We start from the raw sequence: 18385 nt of genomic DNA, 5'->3' as shown, positions 1-18385 counted from the left end.
TTTGAAATAGTGCGGTTTTTTTTTAAATTACAAAATGCATGTCGACCTATCGGGAATTGTACATATAAACAAGATTCTAAACCAGCTAAGCAAAAACTCATCACAGATTACATCAGAAATGCTAACCCTACAAGTATGGAACCGCCTGCATAACTATCTAGATCAGACGTGTACATTTCCTCAAGTGACGAAAGGGATTTTGTCTGATTCTATTTCTGACTTTAATTAATTATTTTTCGATTCTGACGTTTCTTAAATAAAGATATAATTTTCAAAAATACAATATTTGGTTTATGCGATTTTATTTAATTATTTCAGATTCATGCGGTTTTAGCACTTTTGAAACGTATCTATAGTTTTACTATAGAACTAGTAGCTTTTTTTATGCTGTTTTTTTTTTATGCTGTTTCTTGCCGAACGTATCTACCGCAAAAAAACAGAACCTACTGTTATGTCAAAAACGTTCGGCACTAAATTTGAAATTGAGTTAAGAACTGCAAAAATGGTTCAGAACTTTTCTCAGTTTTTCGCCCACCTACACACAAATATTGAGAGAAAACCAGTAACAACCACATGGCAGAAAACTTCTGAATCAGATCGATGAATCCGCCTTTAAAGAGAATAATGAGTTTTATGCAAAATAAAAAAAAAGAGGTTGTCTGTAATGTCGGTTTACTGACGATAGTTCAACGTGACAACGTCATAAGAAAATATTGATGGAATGGTTGCGATTTTCAAAACAAAATTTAATTTTATTTGTTTGATAGATATTTTGTATGGATATAGAGGAGGAGGTAAATGGAATTGCAATGGAATAGGTCAAGTTACATTTACACAAACGTGAAAAATGACGAAACATTTATCAAATTCATGAAAGATATCTTCAATTTCGATTGTGCATCAGACGTTAATAAGTCAACAACACTAAGAGGCACCATCATCGATTTGCCTTTTTCAAGACACTTTACACTCGAAACACTCCCTTTCTTTTCCTACCTTTTCTATCATCGTCCTATTCTCAACAGAGAAATGGTTCATTACCATGCACACAGCAAGAAGGCATATGCAAATACAAGTATGTGAATTTATATACCTACATATGCGCATATACATATATTACATATATATGCTCACTCAAGTAGGACAGAGCCAGATGTCAAACGTTCCCGAACGCGGGGGCCGATTGTGCTCTTTGTCGTTCGTTCTGCGCTCTCGCTTGCAGTTCAAGCACATTAGCTTACATTTGCTTGCGTACGGAATATATTCGTATATTTGATATGTCCATATGACTATACGCTCACTTAAGTAGGAGAGAGCAAGATGTCGAACGTTGCCGTTCGTTTGCTTTGTTCGTTCCGCGCTTTCGCTTGCAGTTCATTCAAGGTAACGGCAATTAGCAAGGTAACGACAAATGAGCAAGGTAACGACGAATGAGCAAGGTAACACTAATGAGCAAGGTAACGACACATTTTTTCGTGCGTGCAGCCGGCTAAATCGAATTATAAGACGTTATCACGTCAAAACCTAACAAATCGTGACGATCTCTTAAGCATCGGCTACAGGAAAATAATATTGTAGTTGCCTGCGTACCGAGAAAATTTAAAAAACGTCGACTGAAAAGTTGAAAGTTTTGATGAAATTTTGGAAAATTTTGTAGAAAGTTTACAATTTCGCATTATATGGTTTTTATTGTAGCATAAACTAAACATAACTATATTCATATAATTAGCGCCAATTCCCCATTTTGGGTGTTTGACCGAGCTTCTCTTCCTATTTGTGAGGTGCGTCTTGGAGATTTTTCGTGGCAGAAATACACTCCGAGGTTTGCCATTGCCTGCCGACCGCAAGACAACCGCTATTATAAAATTTTTTCTATAATTTAGGTGTTGCATGAACGGATATTCGAACATACGCACTGCCGTATGGCAGTCACCCAGCAAGAGATTCGGCTACGGCGGTTAATTAATTGAACTATAGTGTCGGCCGCCGTAGCCGAATGGGTTGGTGCGTGATTACCATTTGGAATTCACAAAGAGAACGATGGTTCGAATCTCGGTGAAACTCCAAAATTAAGAAAAACATTTTTCTAATAGCGGTCGCCCCTCGGCAGGCAATGGCAAACCTCTGAGTGTATTTCTGCCATGAAAAAGCTCCTCATAAAAATATCTGCCGTTCGGAGTCGGTTTGAAACTGTAGGTCCCTCCATTTGTGGAACAACATCAAGACGCACACCACAAATAGGAGGAGGAGCTCGGCCAAACACCCAAAAAGGGTGTACGCGCCAATTATATAGGTATATATAATATATATACTGTTGTAAAACAAAGAATGGTGCCTTTGCAACGGGGTGTGTATGAGAAGAAGTCGTACAGGTAAGAATTAATAGTGGTTAGGGCACGCCTTCAGCAAAACCAAATGCATCGACTAAATTTTTTTTAAAGAACAGGGGGACCAGAGAATCGCTTTTTCGCGCAGTATTATGATTTAACTAAAAATAAGAAACATTTACGCTAGGTAGAAAAAACTGCTTTTAATTTTTTTAGTTCTACAATATTCACAACAACATTCAAGCTAAATCTTTTGAGACAATTTTTTTACAAAAATATATTTATTGTAGGAAGATATTATGAAAAAAAAAAACGTATAAATCAAAGTTTCAAGCTTTATGTAAAAAAACTTCAAGAAATTTCAGAATTTCAAATTTGTTGATCAGAATTTTTAGAAATTTCTTAGGCATGCAGTTTTGTAGCTCAATAAATTTTAATGTAATGAAGTGCAAGCTTAAAGCTGCGCAAAAATCAGGTTGATTTTTAACAATTAACATTTAACATAAAATACAATGGCAATCACTACAAGTAAGTGTGTGATATCCAAACCAAGTATTTTTTTTTACAGAAGAAGGTAAAACAAAAAATATAGTCTATCCGAGGGCGTTAGAATAAAATACTTTGTTTTAACGGCAGCACATACCACGCCTGGTAGTTGCTATTAATTTGATAAATTCTTCTGAATGTTCAAATCAGCCTACTTTTAACTGATCTATGTCTAGACGGAAGTATATTTATTTGTACCTACAGAAACGGAAGTGGTTGGGAAGATGTTGCTGGCGTACTGCGACAGCATTACTTGCAACTGACTTGATCCATAAAATGTATGAGCACTGATCAGTGCAAACGTGACCAGGTGCACTGAAAATTGGCTCACCTCAAAATGAACAGAGAAATATATGAATAAACAAGAGAGAAAAATCACCGCAGATGGTGACACGAAAGGTAAACAAACATATTTTTCGTCTCGGTTTCAATGAATGCGATTTCAATGTAAATATGTATGTGTGCACAACTATTTAAGATTCGTGTTGGCGGAGAGGGGGGAGGGCGATCATGATGTAACAACATCCAACCAACAAAAACGATAACGAAAAGATAAACAAATCCAAACAGCATAATTAAATGTGTGTATAAAATTTAAATAAATAAATAAATATGTACACACCCAGCAACATTGCGTGATTCAAATTGACGTGCAAGCGGCTTTTACAAGAAAACATACGCACACACACATACAAACAGTGGTGATGGCACAGCTGCCAAAAGTGGTACGAGAAAGTTGGCCGTAATTGATCGATCGGTGGGGCCAAATGAGCAGCGCGCATTTCGCTGCACTCAAATGCCAATCAAAAGGCATAAAAACGAAAAAGGCGGAAATCAAAAACAAAAACCAAATGGAAAGCAAAACAATAAAGTAATTAAAATACCTGCGAATTAATCAACAAATATTTATGTGCATATGCATGCATATGTGTGTGTGTGTGTGTGTGTGTAGCTGTTAACAAACAATTGTTTTGAAGAAGTCCAAACGACAAATCCGCATTAAATCTTCAAAGATAGCGCGAAAAGGCATCAATACTTAAAAAATATTTATATATGTAAATAAGTGTACACACACGAGGGAAAAATGTTATGTCCACTTGTCGAGTGCAATGAAGCGACAACGAGTTATTAAGTAATAAACCTGCAGGGCATAAATAGCGGCAGCCAGTTGCTGCAGGGTGATACATTTGAACGGCAACCTGCTGCAAGTTGCTATATCCGACTTTCGAAATGCTGACAATAGTGTGTTAATGTTGTTGTTGTAGTAGCAACATAAACATTGCCCATATATGCATGGGGAACTTTACTCTAGTGACAGTCCTTGGCCGGATATAAATTCGGGTCGTTGCGGTAACGCTGACCCGAATGCCGTTGTAACGTTGTATTGTATATGTATTTCGCCTAGGTTGGTGAGGCTAAATAGCAATGACCTCAGAAAGGCTCAAAAGTGGTGCTGCTACTAAGATATTGCATAGAAAAATGAATTCAGAATCTATTCATGATCAAATTTTTCGAGAGTTTTAACAAAATGCTGATAAGGAATAACCCACAAAAAATAGATATATAATCCTACTACAAGTATCTTTATACACCAAACTGTAAGGGTTAACTTTATGAGTTTAGATTGAAAAAATAGTTTTGGTCACTTTTTCCATTTTGACTTATTTCTGGCGTTTAAATTGAATTTTGAGCTTTGCTGTATACAGAGACTTATAGTAGAATTTTATGGCAAATATTTGGGTAGCACATTTTAAACCGTTATATTCCTCTGTTATGAGTATTTGTTGTCCTTTCCCATCTTTTGAGGAATTAGAGGATTAAATTGTTCCACAAAAATGTTCTCCGTTTCATTTTACATAGAACCGGTGAACACACTACACATATTGTATTTTTACTTCAATAGTGTCATAACACAAAAAACCAAAATGTTGAGATAAACGCCTTCAAAATTTTCATTTATTATGCCTCCCTAAAATATGAGTAAAGAAATATTTTCATCTAATGAGGTACTGTTAATATGCATTTTATACAAAGAAGAGCTAAACAATTTTTTTTTTATAGACACCATTGAAGTAAAAAAGGATCACCAAACGAATGTGCAAAAGAATCAAAACTATTTATAACTCACCTATAAAATAAAATTCAGACATAAGCAATGCCGTATATTTTTTTCACCTCTACCTTCTTTATTCGTATATAAGTAAGTGAAAACTTACCAAAAATCCCATAAAAAATTTAGACAATCAAAGTCAAATCAAAATCCATCTTAAAGCCATCCAAAAATGTATAAAAAATACTATGTTACATATCGACAACATCCATCAATGCAAAACGCAATTTTGCGGTCAAGATTTGTGCGAGCAGACTTGAAAAATGTAATTTCGAAAAAACCGCATTCAAAGTATTCGATGTGCTCAAATAGGACTGGAAGTGACTGGGCGGACTGGGCCAAGTTTCAGAATAGAAGTATTTCGATGATTCCCTCAATCTCTGCCGATATAGATATTAGGGTATCTCTAAGGTAAAAAAAATTTTTTAAATATATACATTTTTGGAATATATGGGCTTTTTTTGACATACGTTATTCTGACAGTGACAGACAGAAAGTCAATATCATAACTCCGCGAAACAAAATGAATCACTTTACAATTGAGGAACTTTGGCGCAGCGGGTTATCACCTCAACGGCTTTGTTAACAAGCAATACTGGCACATCTGGGGATCAGAAAACCCGGACGTGATTGTCAATGAGCCATTGGAGTGACACTTTCGAACGAATTTTGGAAGTGTGGTAACATAGGTTCATTCCTCTTTGAAGATGCAGCTGGAAACGTCATTTCAATCAACAGTGGCATGATAAATGTTTTTTTATGGGAGAAAATTCAAGGCATGGCCTTGGACGATCTTTGGTTTCAGCAGGATAGTGTGCCTTGCCACACAGCCAATGCCACCATAGATCTTTTGCGCGCCTAATTTGGAAATCGAGTTATCAGCTGCCTCGGCAAGTTCAATTGGTCACCTCGGAGCTGCGAATTGACGGCGTTCGACTTTTTTGAGAAGTGCTATAAATGACGGATGTTATGCGAACAATCGATTAACGATTCAGGTTCTTAACGTGAAAATCGAGTAAGCCTTTCGTCAGATAGAGCTAGAAAACGTCATCAAGGTCTCCGAAAACTGGGTTAACGGGGTGAACTGCTCCGAAGTCAGGCGATACTGGCACATGAATAAAATCGTGTTCCATAAGTAATGGGAATATTTCCTTACTTTTTCTAACCAATCAATAATATATATAAGTGTATAACACAATATATAAAAATTATTATTTTTCATTTTTTAATTCAAAAAGAAACCGGTACATGAACCACCCTATACATATGTAGAGTTCGGCACCACCCGACTTAAACTATTTTATAAATTTTTCTTTCGAGCTGGTAAATTTCATTTAGAAATAAAAAAAATACTTTCCCCAGAAATTGGAGGCCAACTGGACCACCCTGTAAACTAGTAAGTCAACAGCGTACCAAACGAGCGATCGATCGAACAAACAAGCAACAATAAAGCTTAGCCGCCACTAAGGGATTTAAGCGATTTTACGTTGATGCTGAGATGGCACCAGCATATAAGGATGCGTTCATATGCATTTATTTGCTTTTATTTTTTTCTTTTATTCGCTAGCATCAAAGACAATTGTATAATCTTAATAGCCAACACCAACAGTTTCAGCGCATCGGTCGTTCATATAAGAGCTTTATGTCGCTGCTGGTAGGTGGACTATTTTATTATAGGCTGATAGTAAGCTATTATAGTTCATACAAGCAATTATTACTTATGTCAGCAATAAAAGCAATACTGCAATACTAGCAGGGGGTGATGAAAGGGAAAAGAAAGAGATATTTTTAGTACCAATTTCCCTTTCTGCACCGATCACAACTAACATTTTATGTTTTTTTTTTTTCGCATTAATTGTCGCTTGTCTATGCTGGCTGTTGAATGTCATTACCCCGGGCGGCGTAATCGGAAACCAGTTCGTGGTTTAGCAATAATAGATGCGCATGAGTTATACGTATGCAGTCGAATGTAGCCTGCTTCAGCCAGCGCCCAGCGCTCAGCGCTCGTCCTCCACACGCGCTCTAAAGCAAGCGCTTAGCGCTTATTGGATGGATGGGCATTTTATTGGAAGCCTGTAATATTTATTTCTACTTCGCTCCATTATTTTCCCTTTTCATTTTGTATTTTGATTTACGCTCGCTTTTAGTGCACGTAGTGCTTCATTTGTTATGTTGAACTTTGCGTGAAAATTCTACTATAAAGTTTTTATTGTCCTGTACTGTGGATTTAAGTTGTGATGTTGATAACAGGCGGCGTTAGGTAATTGTGGGTTTAATGCTTTTAAATTGCCCACTATAGAGCATTGGTAGTAGTGTTGCCTTAAGTAAATACTTTTCAGCCTTGAAGGTGGCAATGAACTCTGGTGTACCTCTTGCACATATTTGCAGAAGAGAGTTTAAGTTCTTATTTTGAAACGTCAAGGAGATATGTGATTAGAAAATGCTAGATAACCTCTTTTTAATGTAATTAATTACCATAACTAAGATTTATTCTGTCCACAAGAAGTTCTTAAATCAATCCGCTATTTTGCCGTATCCAATCAACCTCTTTAGCGAAACTGTTCCCCTAAACTTGCTACGAAGAAGTGATTCGCCAGAAATGTGAATCGCATTCTTCGACAGACATGAACTTTGTCTACTGTCTGTACAACCTCAAGCTTTGTGCGTAAAAAAGTTAGAGAAAAATTAATCTAAAATTGCGCACTTAATACCTCAAAATGATGTCAAAAAACGTACGACGCCAATTCCAAAACCTATAAATCTTTCGATAGGGTAATTAATTATGTAAAGATTAATTCCATGTGCTTGGGTAATAAATAGCAAATATCTGGTCTGCAAAATTTCATAGAGAGACAAAAAATTTTTTTTGTAGCTAAAAGCACCTTTCTGACCTAAAATTTCGAAAAAATCGTTTTTTTTTCATGTTATGATAGTTTATACTTTCAAAAATATACTTTCAAACTTTTATATTGAAATTCGTTGTAGTTTAGACGTAACAGTCCTATAAAACGAGACCGGTTTGGAGTACGACGCCCAGGTATAAGCAGCGATTTAACTGTGTTTTTCTCGAAACTATTTTTTCCGAGTTGGCGTTGGTAATTTCTCAAAAACTTCTGAACCGATTGATTTGAATTTTTAAAGTGTTATTGAGTAGTCTTCTGGCTCTCGCGGGTAGCGGGATTATAATTTTATAATCAATTTTTCTATTTTTTTTAAGACCGAGAACGGGAAAAAAAATCCCTTTTTGTTGTTTTCCCAATAAGCAGATAAAATATCTAGAAACATTTTTTTTGTTCTAAATCTGCTACCCACCATAGCGACATATCTCCTGATGAGTAATCGACCGATTTTTTTTTCTCAGACGTACCTGAGCAGCCCAATCAGTTACGCCAGCGGCATGTGTTACGTCAGGAGAAGCAAGTTTTTTTTATTATTGTCACTGGGAAAATTTTGTTTTTGTTTTTATATTTTGTAAATAAAGAATTGATTTAATAAATAAAAATGATTTTCAATTGATACCGATTGTTTTTCTGCAATTTTCAACGCCTTCAATTTTCACGTCTCTAGAGCAGAAAGGTACCTAAATGAAATGTAAAATTTTAGTCAGTGCAAAATCAAAATGGATCCCTAAGGAATTGCTAAATGAACTCTACCTCTTTCCCAATCCTGCAGTCAACTTCTACCGAAATCGTAATGCTGGGCTACGAACTGGTTGGCCATGTTGGGCCATGGGAAACACAGTTGCCTGTAAGCTCGGACTCAATTATCCAAGTCCCATCTAAGACCCGTTCCTCACACACTCTTCTGCTTCCTCATCTCCTGAAACAAAACTATCCCACTACACTAGCCCCGTGTAGATTGATGTTCTATTGCCGCAGAGATTATACTAAAGGGATCTTCGACATTCTTTAACACATTTTGAGCAAGCTACGTTATGTCATCAGCTTGTCATGCCAAGTTAATCCATCTCGGCTTGAACAAATCTGCAGTAGTTTGCAAGTCTGTAAATGCTTTCTAATAACAATTGGTAGTAGAAGATGCCATTTTTGCTACATATTTATAAAAGAAAATAAGGAACATCTAATAGCGCAAAAGAGTATTGAAAATTGGTAAAAATGTTGATGTGCATTTTGTTGCTGGCTGTATGCATTACTGCAGCTAAAGAAGAAAACTTTTATAAAATATACCATCAGACAGGGCTCATATTATATACAGGTCGGAAAGGGGGTTCCACAAATACTTTTTCTAGGTTTAACTAGGACAGGCAATTTGGCATGTACGAGTTGGAGCATCACGGTGGTTTCGCGGAGTTAGTGCTGATTTTTTTTTAAATTAATGTGGTTAAGAATACCTCGTCACCGAAAGCCTCCGCATGTTGAAGCGTATTAAGACGAGACACCTTCAATAGCGCGCAGCCACAGTTGAGTTTAGTTTTTCACAGCCAAATCGAGACTGGTTAAGTAAAGTTTGAAATAAGCTCTTAATATGGTCACTTTATCATGCAAACTAATCCCGGAATTGAGGTCGCCGATGACTTAGACAAAGAAGATCCTTTGATGACCTTCCATGAGGATTGTTTTATAATCCCAAATGTTATAAATTTTAGTACTAGTAATAATACCACGGAAAGGAATGATATCTCTAGCTAAAAGGTGAAGCACCGCCTTCTTTGAAGTAGTAATGAAGAAGATATACGTTTTATTTGAAGTTAAAACTTGCGATTTGTAGAGAAAGTAGGGTTTGTCGAACATAGCCCTTTCTGTACTTGCTTCTTTCTGAGTCCGGATTAAGATTTAATCATAAGTGCTAACAACTAGCTACCCCTGCCTTAATACGCCCAACCCAAAAAAGATTTTCACACGCTTCAACTGCGGCTTTTTTGTCATGATGTTGTGACAAAAGCGGAGGATTTCTTACTTACGTAAGTGCTAAAGACAATATGCCCTTATAAAATTACAGAGTGCCTACATAAGAGGGAAACGACAACAGAAAAGGTAATGAGAAACAAAAGAGAAATTATAACTAAAACCAATTTGAACACCTGTGGCGAACAAACTTAACAAACACTAAAGCCCCAAAGCGAAAAGGAGACCTAGAAAAGATCAGAGTGCACAGAAGGGATGATGAGGAGATGAAGAGAGGTTACTGGCGGTAAAAGAAGATATGGGCATTAAATGGAAAGGGAGTGCGTGAAATGCTACATACATACATATGTTGCACGTATCATGGTCATGAAGCAAGTAAAACAGTGAAGTAGTAACGCAAAAAGGCGTAAAATCCAATTGCACACATGTCACGTACTTTTACACATTATGTCGATATAAACCACGTCGCTGCGTGACACACGTCTTTTTAGTAGCTGCAGAATTACTAGAAGCTTTAGCTTGTGCAGAAACATGTCTCGTAATCTCAGCGATGAGTATGGCATCGGTTGTGATACGTGACAAGACAAAAGATGCTGATTAGGTGAAAATGTATGTATGTGTGTATACATGCTTGCAAAATTAAAACAATGCAGCAGCAGGTGGTGGGTTGCATAATGTCGAATATAAGATTTTTCAAGGACTAGGGGGATATAATTTTACATATAATTAGGAGGATAATAAAAAATTATTAATAACACTCTGCTTGGGGCATAGGGATGAAAAACAGGCAAGAATATGATACAGCAATTATTGAAAGAGGAAGAACTGTAGAATTTTGAACAACCAGTCGTTCGCGCACTGAACGTCAAAATTGTTTCTGCAGAGTAACGTAGTTTCCCTATAGATGACAGTGAAATGGTTTGTGGTATTGGAGCTGATATATATTCTCATAGACTTAAAATTGAAAAATCAGTGCGTGTCCCTAATACCAGCAGTATCTTCTAGGCGAAAGTACTGGCAATTGTAAGCTACTAATCGCAGATTTCTCTTTTAAGGGCAATATCGCTATTCTTTCGTACAGCTAAGCTGCAATCCAGGCACTGAACTCGGCTACAACAACCTTTAAAATGGTGCAACAGAGTAGGAACAACCCTACCACGTTGAGTGAAAACATTACCTTAGTCTGAGTCTCGGAACATCGGAACATTGAAGTTAACGAAAAAACAGATGAACTGACAACGTTCTTGCAGAATCGGTATTTACACCATTAAGTGCAATCAAGAATATATATTCCTCAAAATACGTCTGAATCGCGGATTGTAGAGGAAGAAACCAAACGACATGTGAAATTAGCAAAACGATAAGGCGAACTTAGAACCTCAAACAAACGTCGACATTGATAAATATGAAACGACGGGACGCCTGTAGACTAACGGCACCCATAATTGGCTTTTGCTCTATCGGAGAACAAGCCGCCTCACAAAATATACTGTCATAGTTGTAAACAACCGAAGAAAAAGGAAACAATCTTCCATATCCTCCTATGGAAGGACAGAATGTTAACCCTGGGCAAACTGCTGTTCGAGGGTCTCGAACAACTGTCTGGCTTAGATGTCAACAACCTAGTAAGGTTCCTAAACCGCACTGACTGGATATAGTCCTGCGGCAAATAACTGTTAAACAAGTTGGTACCGAGGATGTGGCAACAAAATGGGGCGGAAGCGCTGGTTGGATTCTGGATGAATCACCACTCTACTAACCAACCAACATATTTTTCTAATTTGGTTTAAAGTTGATCTAAATTATTTGAAAAAAAAAAAACTACATTTATCAATAAATTGTCTCTCGGCATATATCAGTTTGGGAGGAAAGAAATTTATTATTTTTGCGTAAAATTTTGGTAAAAATGGTTTATAACTGTTTTACTATGGTCGTCTTTACCTAAATGCCGATCAACTCCCAATATTCAAATATTCTGTGATTTTATAAAGATGTTTCACATTTTCTTTAACATAAAAAATGCCTGAAAGGAGTCGACGAAACTAAAATTACACGTAATTAGCTGTTACGGTATCGGCACCATAAAAACCATTCATAATTTCAAACGAATGACTTGCATTTTCGCCTTTATCAAAGAAAAACTGTAAAATATACCGAATTTTCTCTTTGTTGACTTCCATTGTTAACACCCTGTAACTCAACACTTAATGGAACAAAAAAAAATTAACAAACGTGTTTTGTTAGTGTGACAACGGGAATAAACCTTAAATTGTTTGATCGATACATTACGAGATATTGAGACAATAATGGATTTCTTTAAAAACAACTCCTCTCCCTATTTGGAAATGGAATAAAATAAAATTAAATTACATTAATTAAAATAAATTAAATATAAAAAATTAAGTAAAATATGCAGAAAAATAAAATAGACTAAAATAAAATTTAATTAAATACAATAAATAAAAAATAATAATTAATTAAATTAATAATTGAATAAAAATAAATAAAGTAAAATAAAAAATTAAATAAAAACATGCAGCAAAATAAAACAAAGTAAAATAAACTGAAATAAAATTAATTTAAATTAACCTAAAAAAATCATAAATAAAAAAGAATAAAATAAATTCAAATGGAATAAAATAAAAAATAAAAAATAAATAAAAAATTAAGCAAAAACAGAATAGAAATAAGTGAAGTAAAATAAAAAATCAAATAAAGTAAATCAACTACTAGAGTTCTAAGTTGGAGCATAGGGCCACAAAACGAGGTAAAATAAAATCAAATTTAGTTAAATTCAATCCAATGGCATGAAATAAATAAGATAATATAAAATAAATTATAAAAAAAGAAAAAAAAAAAATAAAACAAAATAAAATAAATTAAAATGAAGTAACAATGAACAATGAAGTAAAACAAAAATAAATAAATAAATAAATAAAATAAGCTGCGAACATATTTTCTTAGCAGCCAGTCTCATCTATTTAAGGCTATCTCTATGGCAGATAATGGCTTTACCTCGCTCAGTTTGATGGAGCAGGACTTCCCAGCGCCTGAGGGGGTTAAAACCCCAGCAGAAATGATCACAGCATGGAAGGCAAAAACAATACACGGTGTTCATCCCCATGGCCTTGAAATGGAATGGATAGGCGCACAATCATCAAATTTATGGTTGAAAAGAGGAAAATTATTTTCTGAAACAGAGGGTTTCGCATTCGCTATCCAGGACCAAGTTATTCCAACCAGAAATTACCGAAGGTCGATACATGGCGAGGTAATAGAAGATGGGTGCCGAAGGTGCGGCATTTACGGTGAAGCAATTGACCATGTAATTGCTGGATGTAGCGTACTTGTCCCCGTGATAAAACACGGTCTCTTACAAGAAGAAGTCTTGTATTTTAAATATGAGCCAAAGGCAATATTGGAAAATGCAAAATTCAAACTGTACTGGGACAGATTTATATCCACAGATCAAATAGCAACTGCCAACAAACCTGACGTCATCTTGTTCAACAAGGCAAATAAAATAAATCGAAGTGTCTGATATAGCGGTGCCTCTTAATCGCAACATCCAAAGCACATACTCCACTAAAATATCAAAGTATGCAGCTTTGGCCATAGAATTAAAACGAATGTATAAAGCGAGGAAAGTGAACATAATACCAATAATTATATCTTCTACTGGATTAGTGCCTAAGCATCTAATTAAAAACTTGAAGAAGTATGACTGCTAACACCTTTTAGAAGACAGGCAGAAGTCGACCATACTGGGCACATGTGCAATAGTTTGAAGATTTTTAAATATTTAAGCAATAGCAATCGCATGAGCGTGGAACTTAGACTACACTCCACCAGAGCACAATTCCTTGAAAATTTTACCCGGGATGTGTAGTCTCCGGCAAGAGCTGAGATGGATTAAACTTAAATAAAATAAAATATTGTAAAATGATTTTGAATAAAATAAAAAAGTTAAATAAAAAATAAAAAAACTGGAATAGAATTAAGTAAAGTAAAATAAAACAAAAACAACAAATGGACTTAAAATAATAAGATATGATAAAATAAATTACAAAAATTTATTAAAAAAAACCAAGTAAAATAAATTAAAAAGAAATAAAATAAAACAAAACAAAATAAATAATATAAAATGATTTAAAGTAAAAAACTATAAAGAATTAAATATAAAATAGTAGGAAAAATAGATCAGAGCGAAGTAAAGTAAAATGAAATATTAAACAAAACAAACAAAAAGAAGAAGAAAAAATGAAGAACAAAATACAAGAAGAGTATTGAGGGAAATTTTGAAAGTAAACACCACATTCGTCAATTTGATAATTGTAGTAGTTTCCAGCAAATTAGAAATTAAATTATAGCATAATTAAAAAACATTTTTCAGCTCACAACTATAAGTATTGACGTTATGTTAATTAATAACAACGCACATCACGTCCAATACATATATGCACATACATATATATTTATGCCCATATGTATGTACATCGACTGTACGGTGACTGACAGCACGCGTTGTAAAGTCGGTGGCAGCTTAATAAAGATATGCAGCGATATGAAATGAAAGTTTCTGTAATTTAATAAAAAAAAAATGTCTGTTTTCGTAGCGAAAATCCAATTGCTTTGGAACCCGCAAGCGCAGAACAGCTAACACTGTAAGAAAATGTGCAGCTAACTCACTGACATTAGCGGCAAAAGTCACACACACAACACACTCAGGCACCTGTGTCAGTTAACGCATGTCGCACTGCGCATAGCGGCGCGTAGTATGAAAGTAGCAAAAAGACAAAAACAAAAAAAGTTAGAGACTGAATGAGACTGCGGGCTCTTAAAAGTCGCACTGTTAAAACAATGCGGCGCAATAGCGGTACAATGGCAGCAAAAATGATGGTAATATGTTTTTTTTGTTTTTTGTTTTGTTTATTCGTGCTACCACTCATTTAGACCCATCGCTGATACGTCCGTCCGCCCCTACATTGATTTGCTAAATGCGTCCACTCAATGTCTACTTCACCCACATACCAACGGACGCCTATTTACGACAAATTCGGCAGTAAAAGTAACCGATTGGGTCAAACAAATTCATTTGTGTTGCTGGCTGTGCATTTTAAGCGAGTGACAACACAATTTGTCATATTTCATTCCATTAAACATGTATTTACGGACTTATACCGTATACTTAGGTAGTTAAGTAGTTAGGGTAGGTCCAAATTCACACACACATTGACAATGTTGGCGCAAACAACGGATGGTTTTCATAGTTTTTATGGCAATCAATCCCGATAAAGCAGTGCAGAGTGATGATGGATAAATTAGAAGTGCACACTAACGGGACCTCATGGAAAAAAAACACAAGTTGATGCTTCTGAATGATTTTTCATATTCATATTTTAGTCACGTAAAATTAACTTACTTTAAAAATTTAAGTTGAATCGTTGACCGACGATGTGGTAATTTAGCAACTCGACTACTGCTGGTCGTAATGGGAACATTCTGGTAGACACCCAGAATAAGCCATAGAGCAGCCAAGAAAAAAAATAGCTCCACTTAATCATAACCACAAACGAGATAGACAACATTATGGAAAATTTCAGCAAATCAGATATAATAAAATTCCCCATTCACAGTGTACGAGTATACATCACTTTTCGATAGACCTAATAGTTTCTGAAGGTTGGACGATGACAATATTCAATGAGGCGTCACTTGGAGTGTTTGAGAGAAAGATTCAGCGAAAGATGTTTAGACCTTTTCACATGGGCGATGGCAAGTATCGTAGGCATTGGAACGATGAGCTTTACGATGACATAGACATAGTGCAGCGGCTTTGTTCGCTGGGTGTTATCGCCCGAATGGATACGAATGCTCCAGTCGAAAAGTATTCGATGCAGTACCAGCTGGTGGTAGCAGAGGAAAAGGAAGTCATCCTCTGCGTTAGAAAGATAAGGTGGAGAAGGACTTGGCTTCACTTCGTGTGTCCAACTGGCGCCGTTTAGTACGAGCGAGTAGCGACTGTCTACTCAAAGAAGACAGAGAGGGAATTGACGACGAGATTAGCGTTCACGTTGGTGAATTGAGGCAAACTCTTTAGGCATTACTAAGAGAGTCGAAAAAATTGCTGGAAGAAACACTTTTGGAAGGGAAACCAAGATCTTTACCGAAAATATCCCTCATAGTCTATCCCTAACTTGGCCAACAAGTTAAGAACGACGAGGAATCGACATTTCGGCGTCTCCTGCAAAGCTTCGCAAACAGATTCATTTTTTGTCAAAGTAAATTTCCGTTCCTAATTTCGAAAGAAATAAGGGCCGATGATGCCGCCAGTGTGTAAACCGCACGAAAAATGAACGAAATGCGATATGAACTTCGTGAAAAGATTTATTTACTTGGTTTTTTTTTCCAAAGTAAAATTCCACAATTTGGAAGCGCTGTTTTGTAGTCAACAGAAATGTCAACACAATTTGTCAGCTGTCAAACTATAGTGAGCGATATCGATAGTTCTCATGCAGCTAAAAAACAGTCATTGGTATAATCGAGGGTATGTGCGTACCATATGGAAACTGAAGCCAAAACTCTATGCAGATGAGTATTTTAATCGAAAAGGTCAACTTACTCTTAGTATTCAAGCCTTTTGTGAGGTCAAATAAATATTGATATTAGTTGGCCTGGTTTCGTATAAGATTCGATAATATGGAAAAAATTCACAATTGCGCCTAAATTAGGAAATTGAAGCAATGTTGTGCTCATTAGTGACAGCGGATATAGTAAAGGTGCACGCCCCACTCTACGAAAAAACCAGCGCAGCCATTGCTTATGTTACTTCGTTGCCGTCCGGACAACGACGGATTGATCGAGTGTAAGAATGCGTGTGAAATGAACGGGCCGAAATCGGTTGCCAAGAGTCCTGCAACGTGGCAGCCGAAGTTACTCGCATCATTTTGTTTTTCTCCATAGATAATAGCCAAACCTGGTAAATATTATCTTCCTTAAGGATGATTGTAGAATACATGTGAAATGAGCGTGCACAATTCTATTTTTTGCTTCGGATGGTCAAACCTTGTAATATGAACATGTATCATTCTCCATCTGAAAATCTAACTTCTGATACGAAGAATACGTTACTATTGAACGATGTTTTACACAACCAGAATGCCGGTATTCTAACTTACTTTATCGCATGAAATTGGAAATTTTGCGCTTTACTATACTTTGAGGGTATCAAGCTAATAATAAATTAAAAATAAATAAATAATAATAAATTTGGATACGCACAAAAGGAAATGTTTATATCTCTGCTTTATATTAGGGATGATATCCTTCGTCGTTATGAAAACGGTCCAATAACTCGGACGATAATAAATAATTATTGTATTGTAATAAAGAAAGTAATATGTATTAATGGCATTTTGTGCCATTATGTTGAGACTAGTTGAATATTCACATTTGAGATCAAGTTGAGAATTAGCTTTTTCGCAAGCTGAAAAACATAATTTTTGGCATAAACAAATATTCCTCTTTGTTGAGAAAGCCCAGATTCTCAATTTGAGATACTGTTAAAAACTAACTCTGGATGTTTGAGAAACACCTTCGTGCTCAATTCAACTTCAGCTTTTACAGATCTAAATGTTTATTGGGTAGCTTAAAGTAGGTACGTATTATTTAAAAATTAACAATTTTTGTTTGAAGTGTTCTAAATACTGAAATACAGACTGTTCCAATAGAAATGGGCGTTATAAACCAGGAAAGGACTTAATTAAAGTTATGGGTATAAGGAATCCAGACTACAGTGGGTTTAATAACTATAGCACAGGGGCTCAATGACAAGTTACAACAACTTCTTTGTTTCTTATTAAATTTTTATAATTTTTGTAAGAAAATACAATTCATTCCCTCCAAGACACGTTGACCAAGTAGTACCAGTAGAGCAGAGTGATTTTAGTTATTTTCTATTTAATTGGCCTCTAAATTTTTTTTAAATTACTCTCAATTGTCAGTCTTTGTTTATAGATTATGACAATTTAGAGGCCGAAAGCAAAAACAAAATAAATTATTGTTGTTGTGGCAGCTCTACCTTGCTTACTAATACCTGTGCAATGGGCATTGGTTCCCCCATAAAAACCATATAAATACAAGTTTTAAGCTTTTTGTTGCATAAAACAAATGTAGAAAAAAAAATATTTAAAAAAATATAAAAAAAATTTAAAAGAAAATATAAAAAAAAATATAAAAAAATAATAAAAATATAAACAAAATATAGAAAAAAAAAATTTCAAAAAATTCAAAAACTCATAGGTATAGCCTATTAATTTTTGGTATAACAAAATGAATGAAGTCGCTGGAAAATTCCGTTGATTTTTAACAATTTTTTATTTATTTTTTGGCTGGCTGTCGTTCATTTTCTTCATGTAACGCAGGCTCCACATGACTTTTACATGGAAAAAACACCCAACACTGGGACAGTCACTGTATTATACCAAAATTCAATGAGTTAAAAAATTGTGTATTCGAAATTTTTCAAAAATTTTGTA

General features: G+C 35.3%; 1 protein-coding gene across 7 annotated transcripts in view; it reads right to left on the bottom strand.

Annotated features, from left to right (window-relative positions):
- LOC128870262 (unconventional myosin-XVIIIa) overlaps positions 1-18385 on the bottom strand; it is a 255787-nt gene that overhangs the window by 64566 nt on the left and 172836 nt on the right. The window lies entirely within an intron of this gene.

This window comes from Anastrepha ludens, chromosome 2 (assembly GCF_028408465.1).
Source record: "Anastrepha ludens isolate Willacy chromosome 2, idAnaLude1.1, whole genome shotgun sequence".
In the NCBI taxonomy this organism is placed as follows: domain Eukaryota; kingdom Metazoa; phylum Arthropoda; class Insecta; order Diptera; family Tephritidae; genus Anastrepha; species Anastrepha ludens.
Note: the sequence above shows the minus strand (reverse complement) of the source record. Positions and strands in the feature narration are given on the sequence as shown.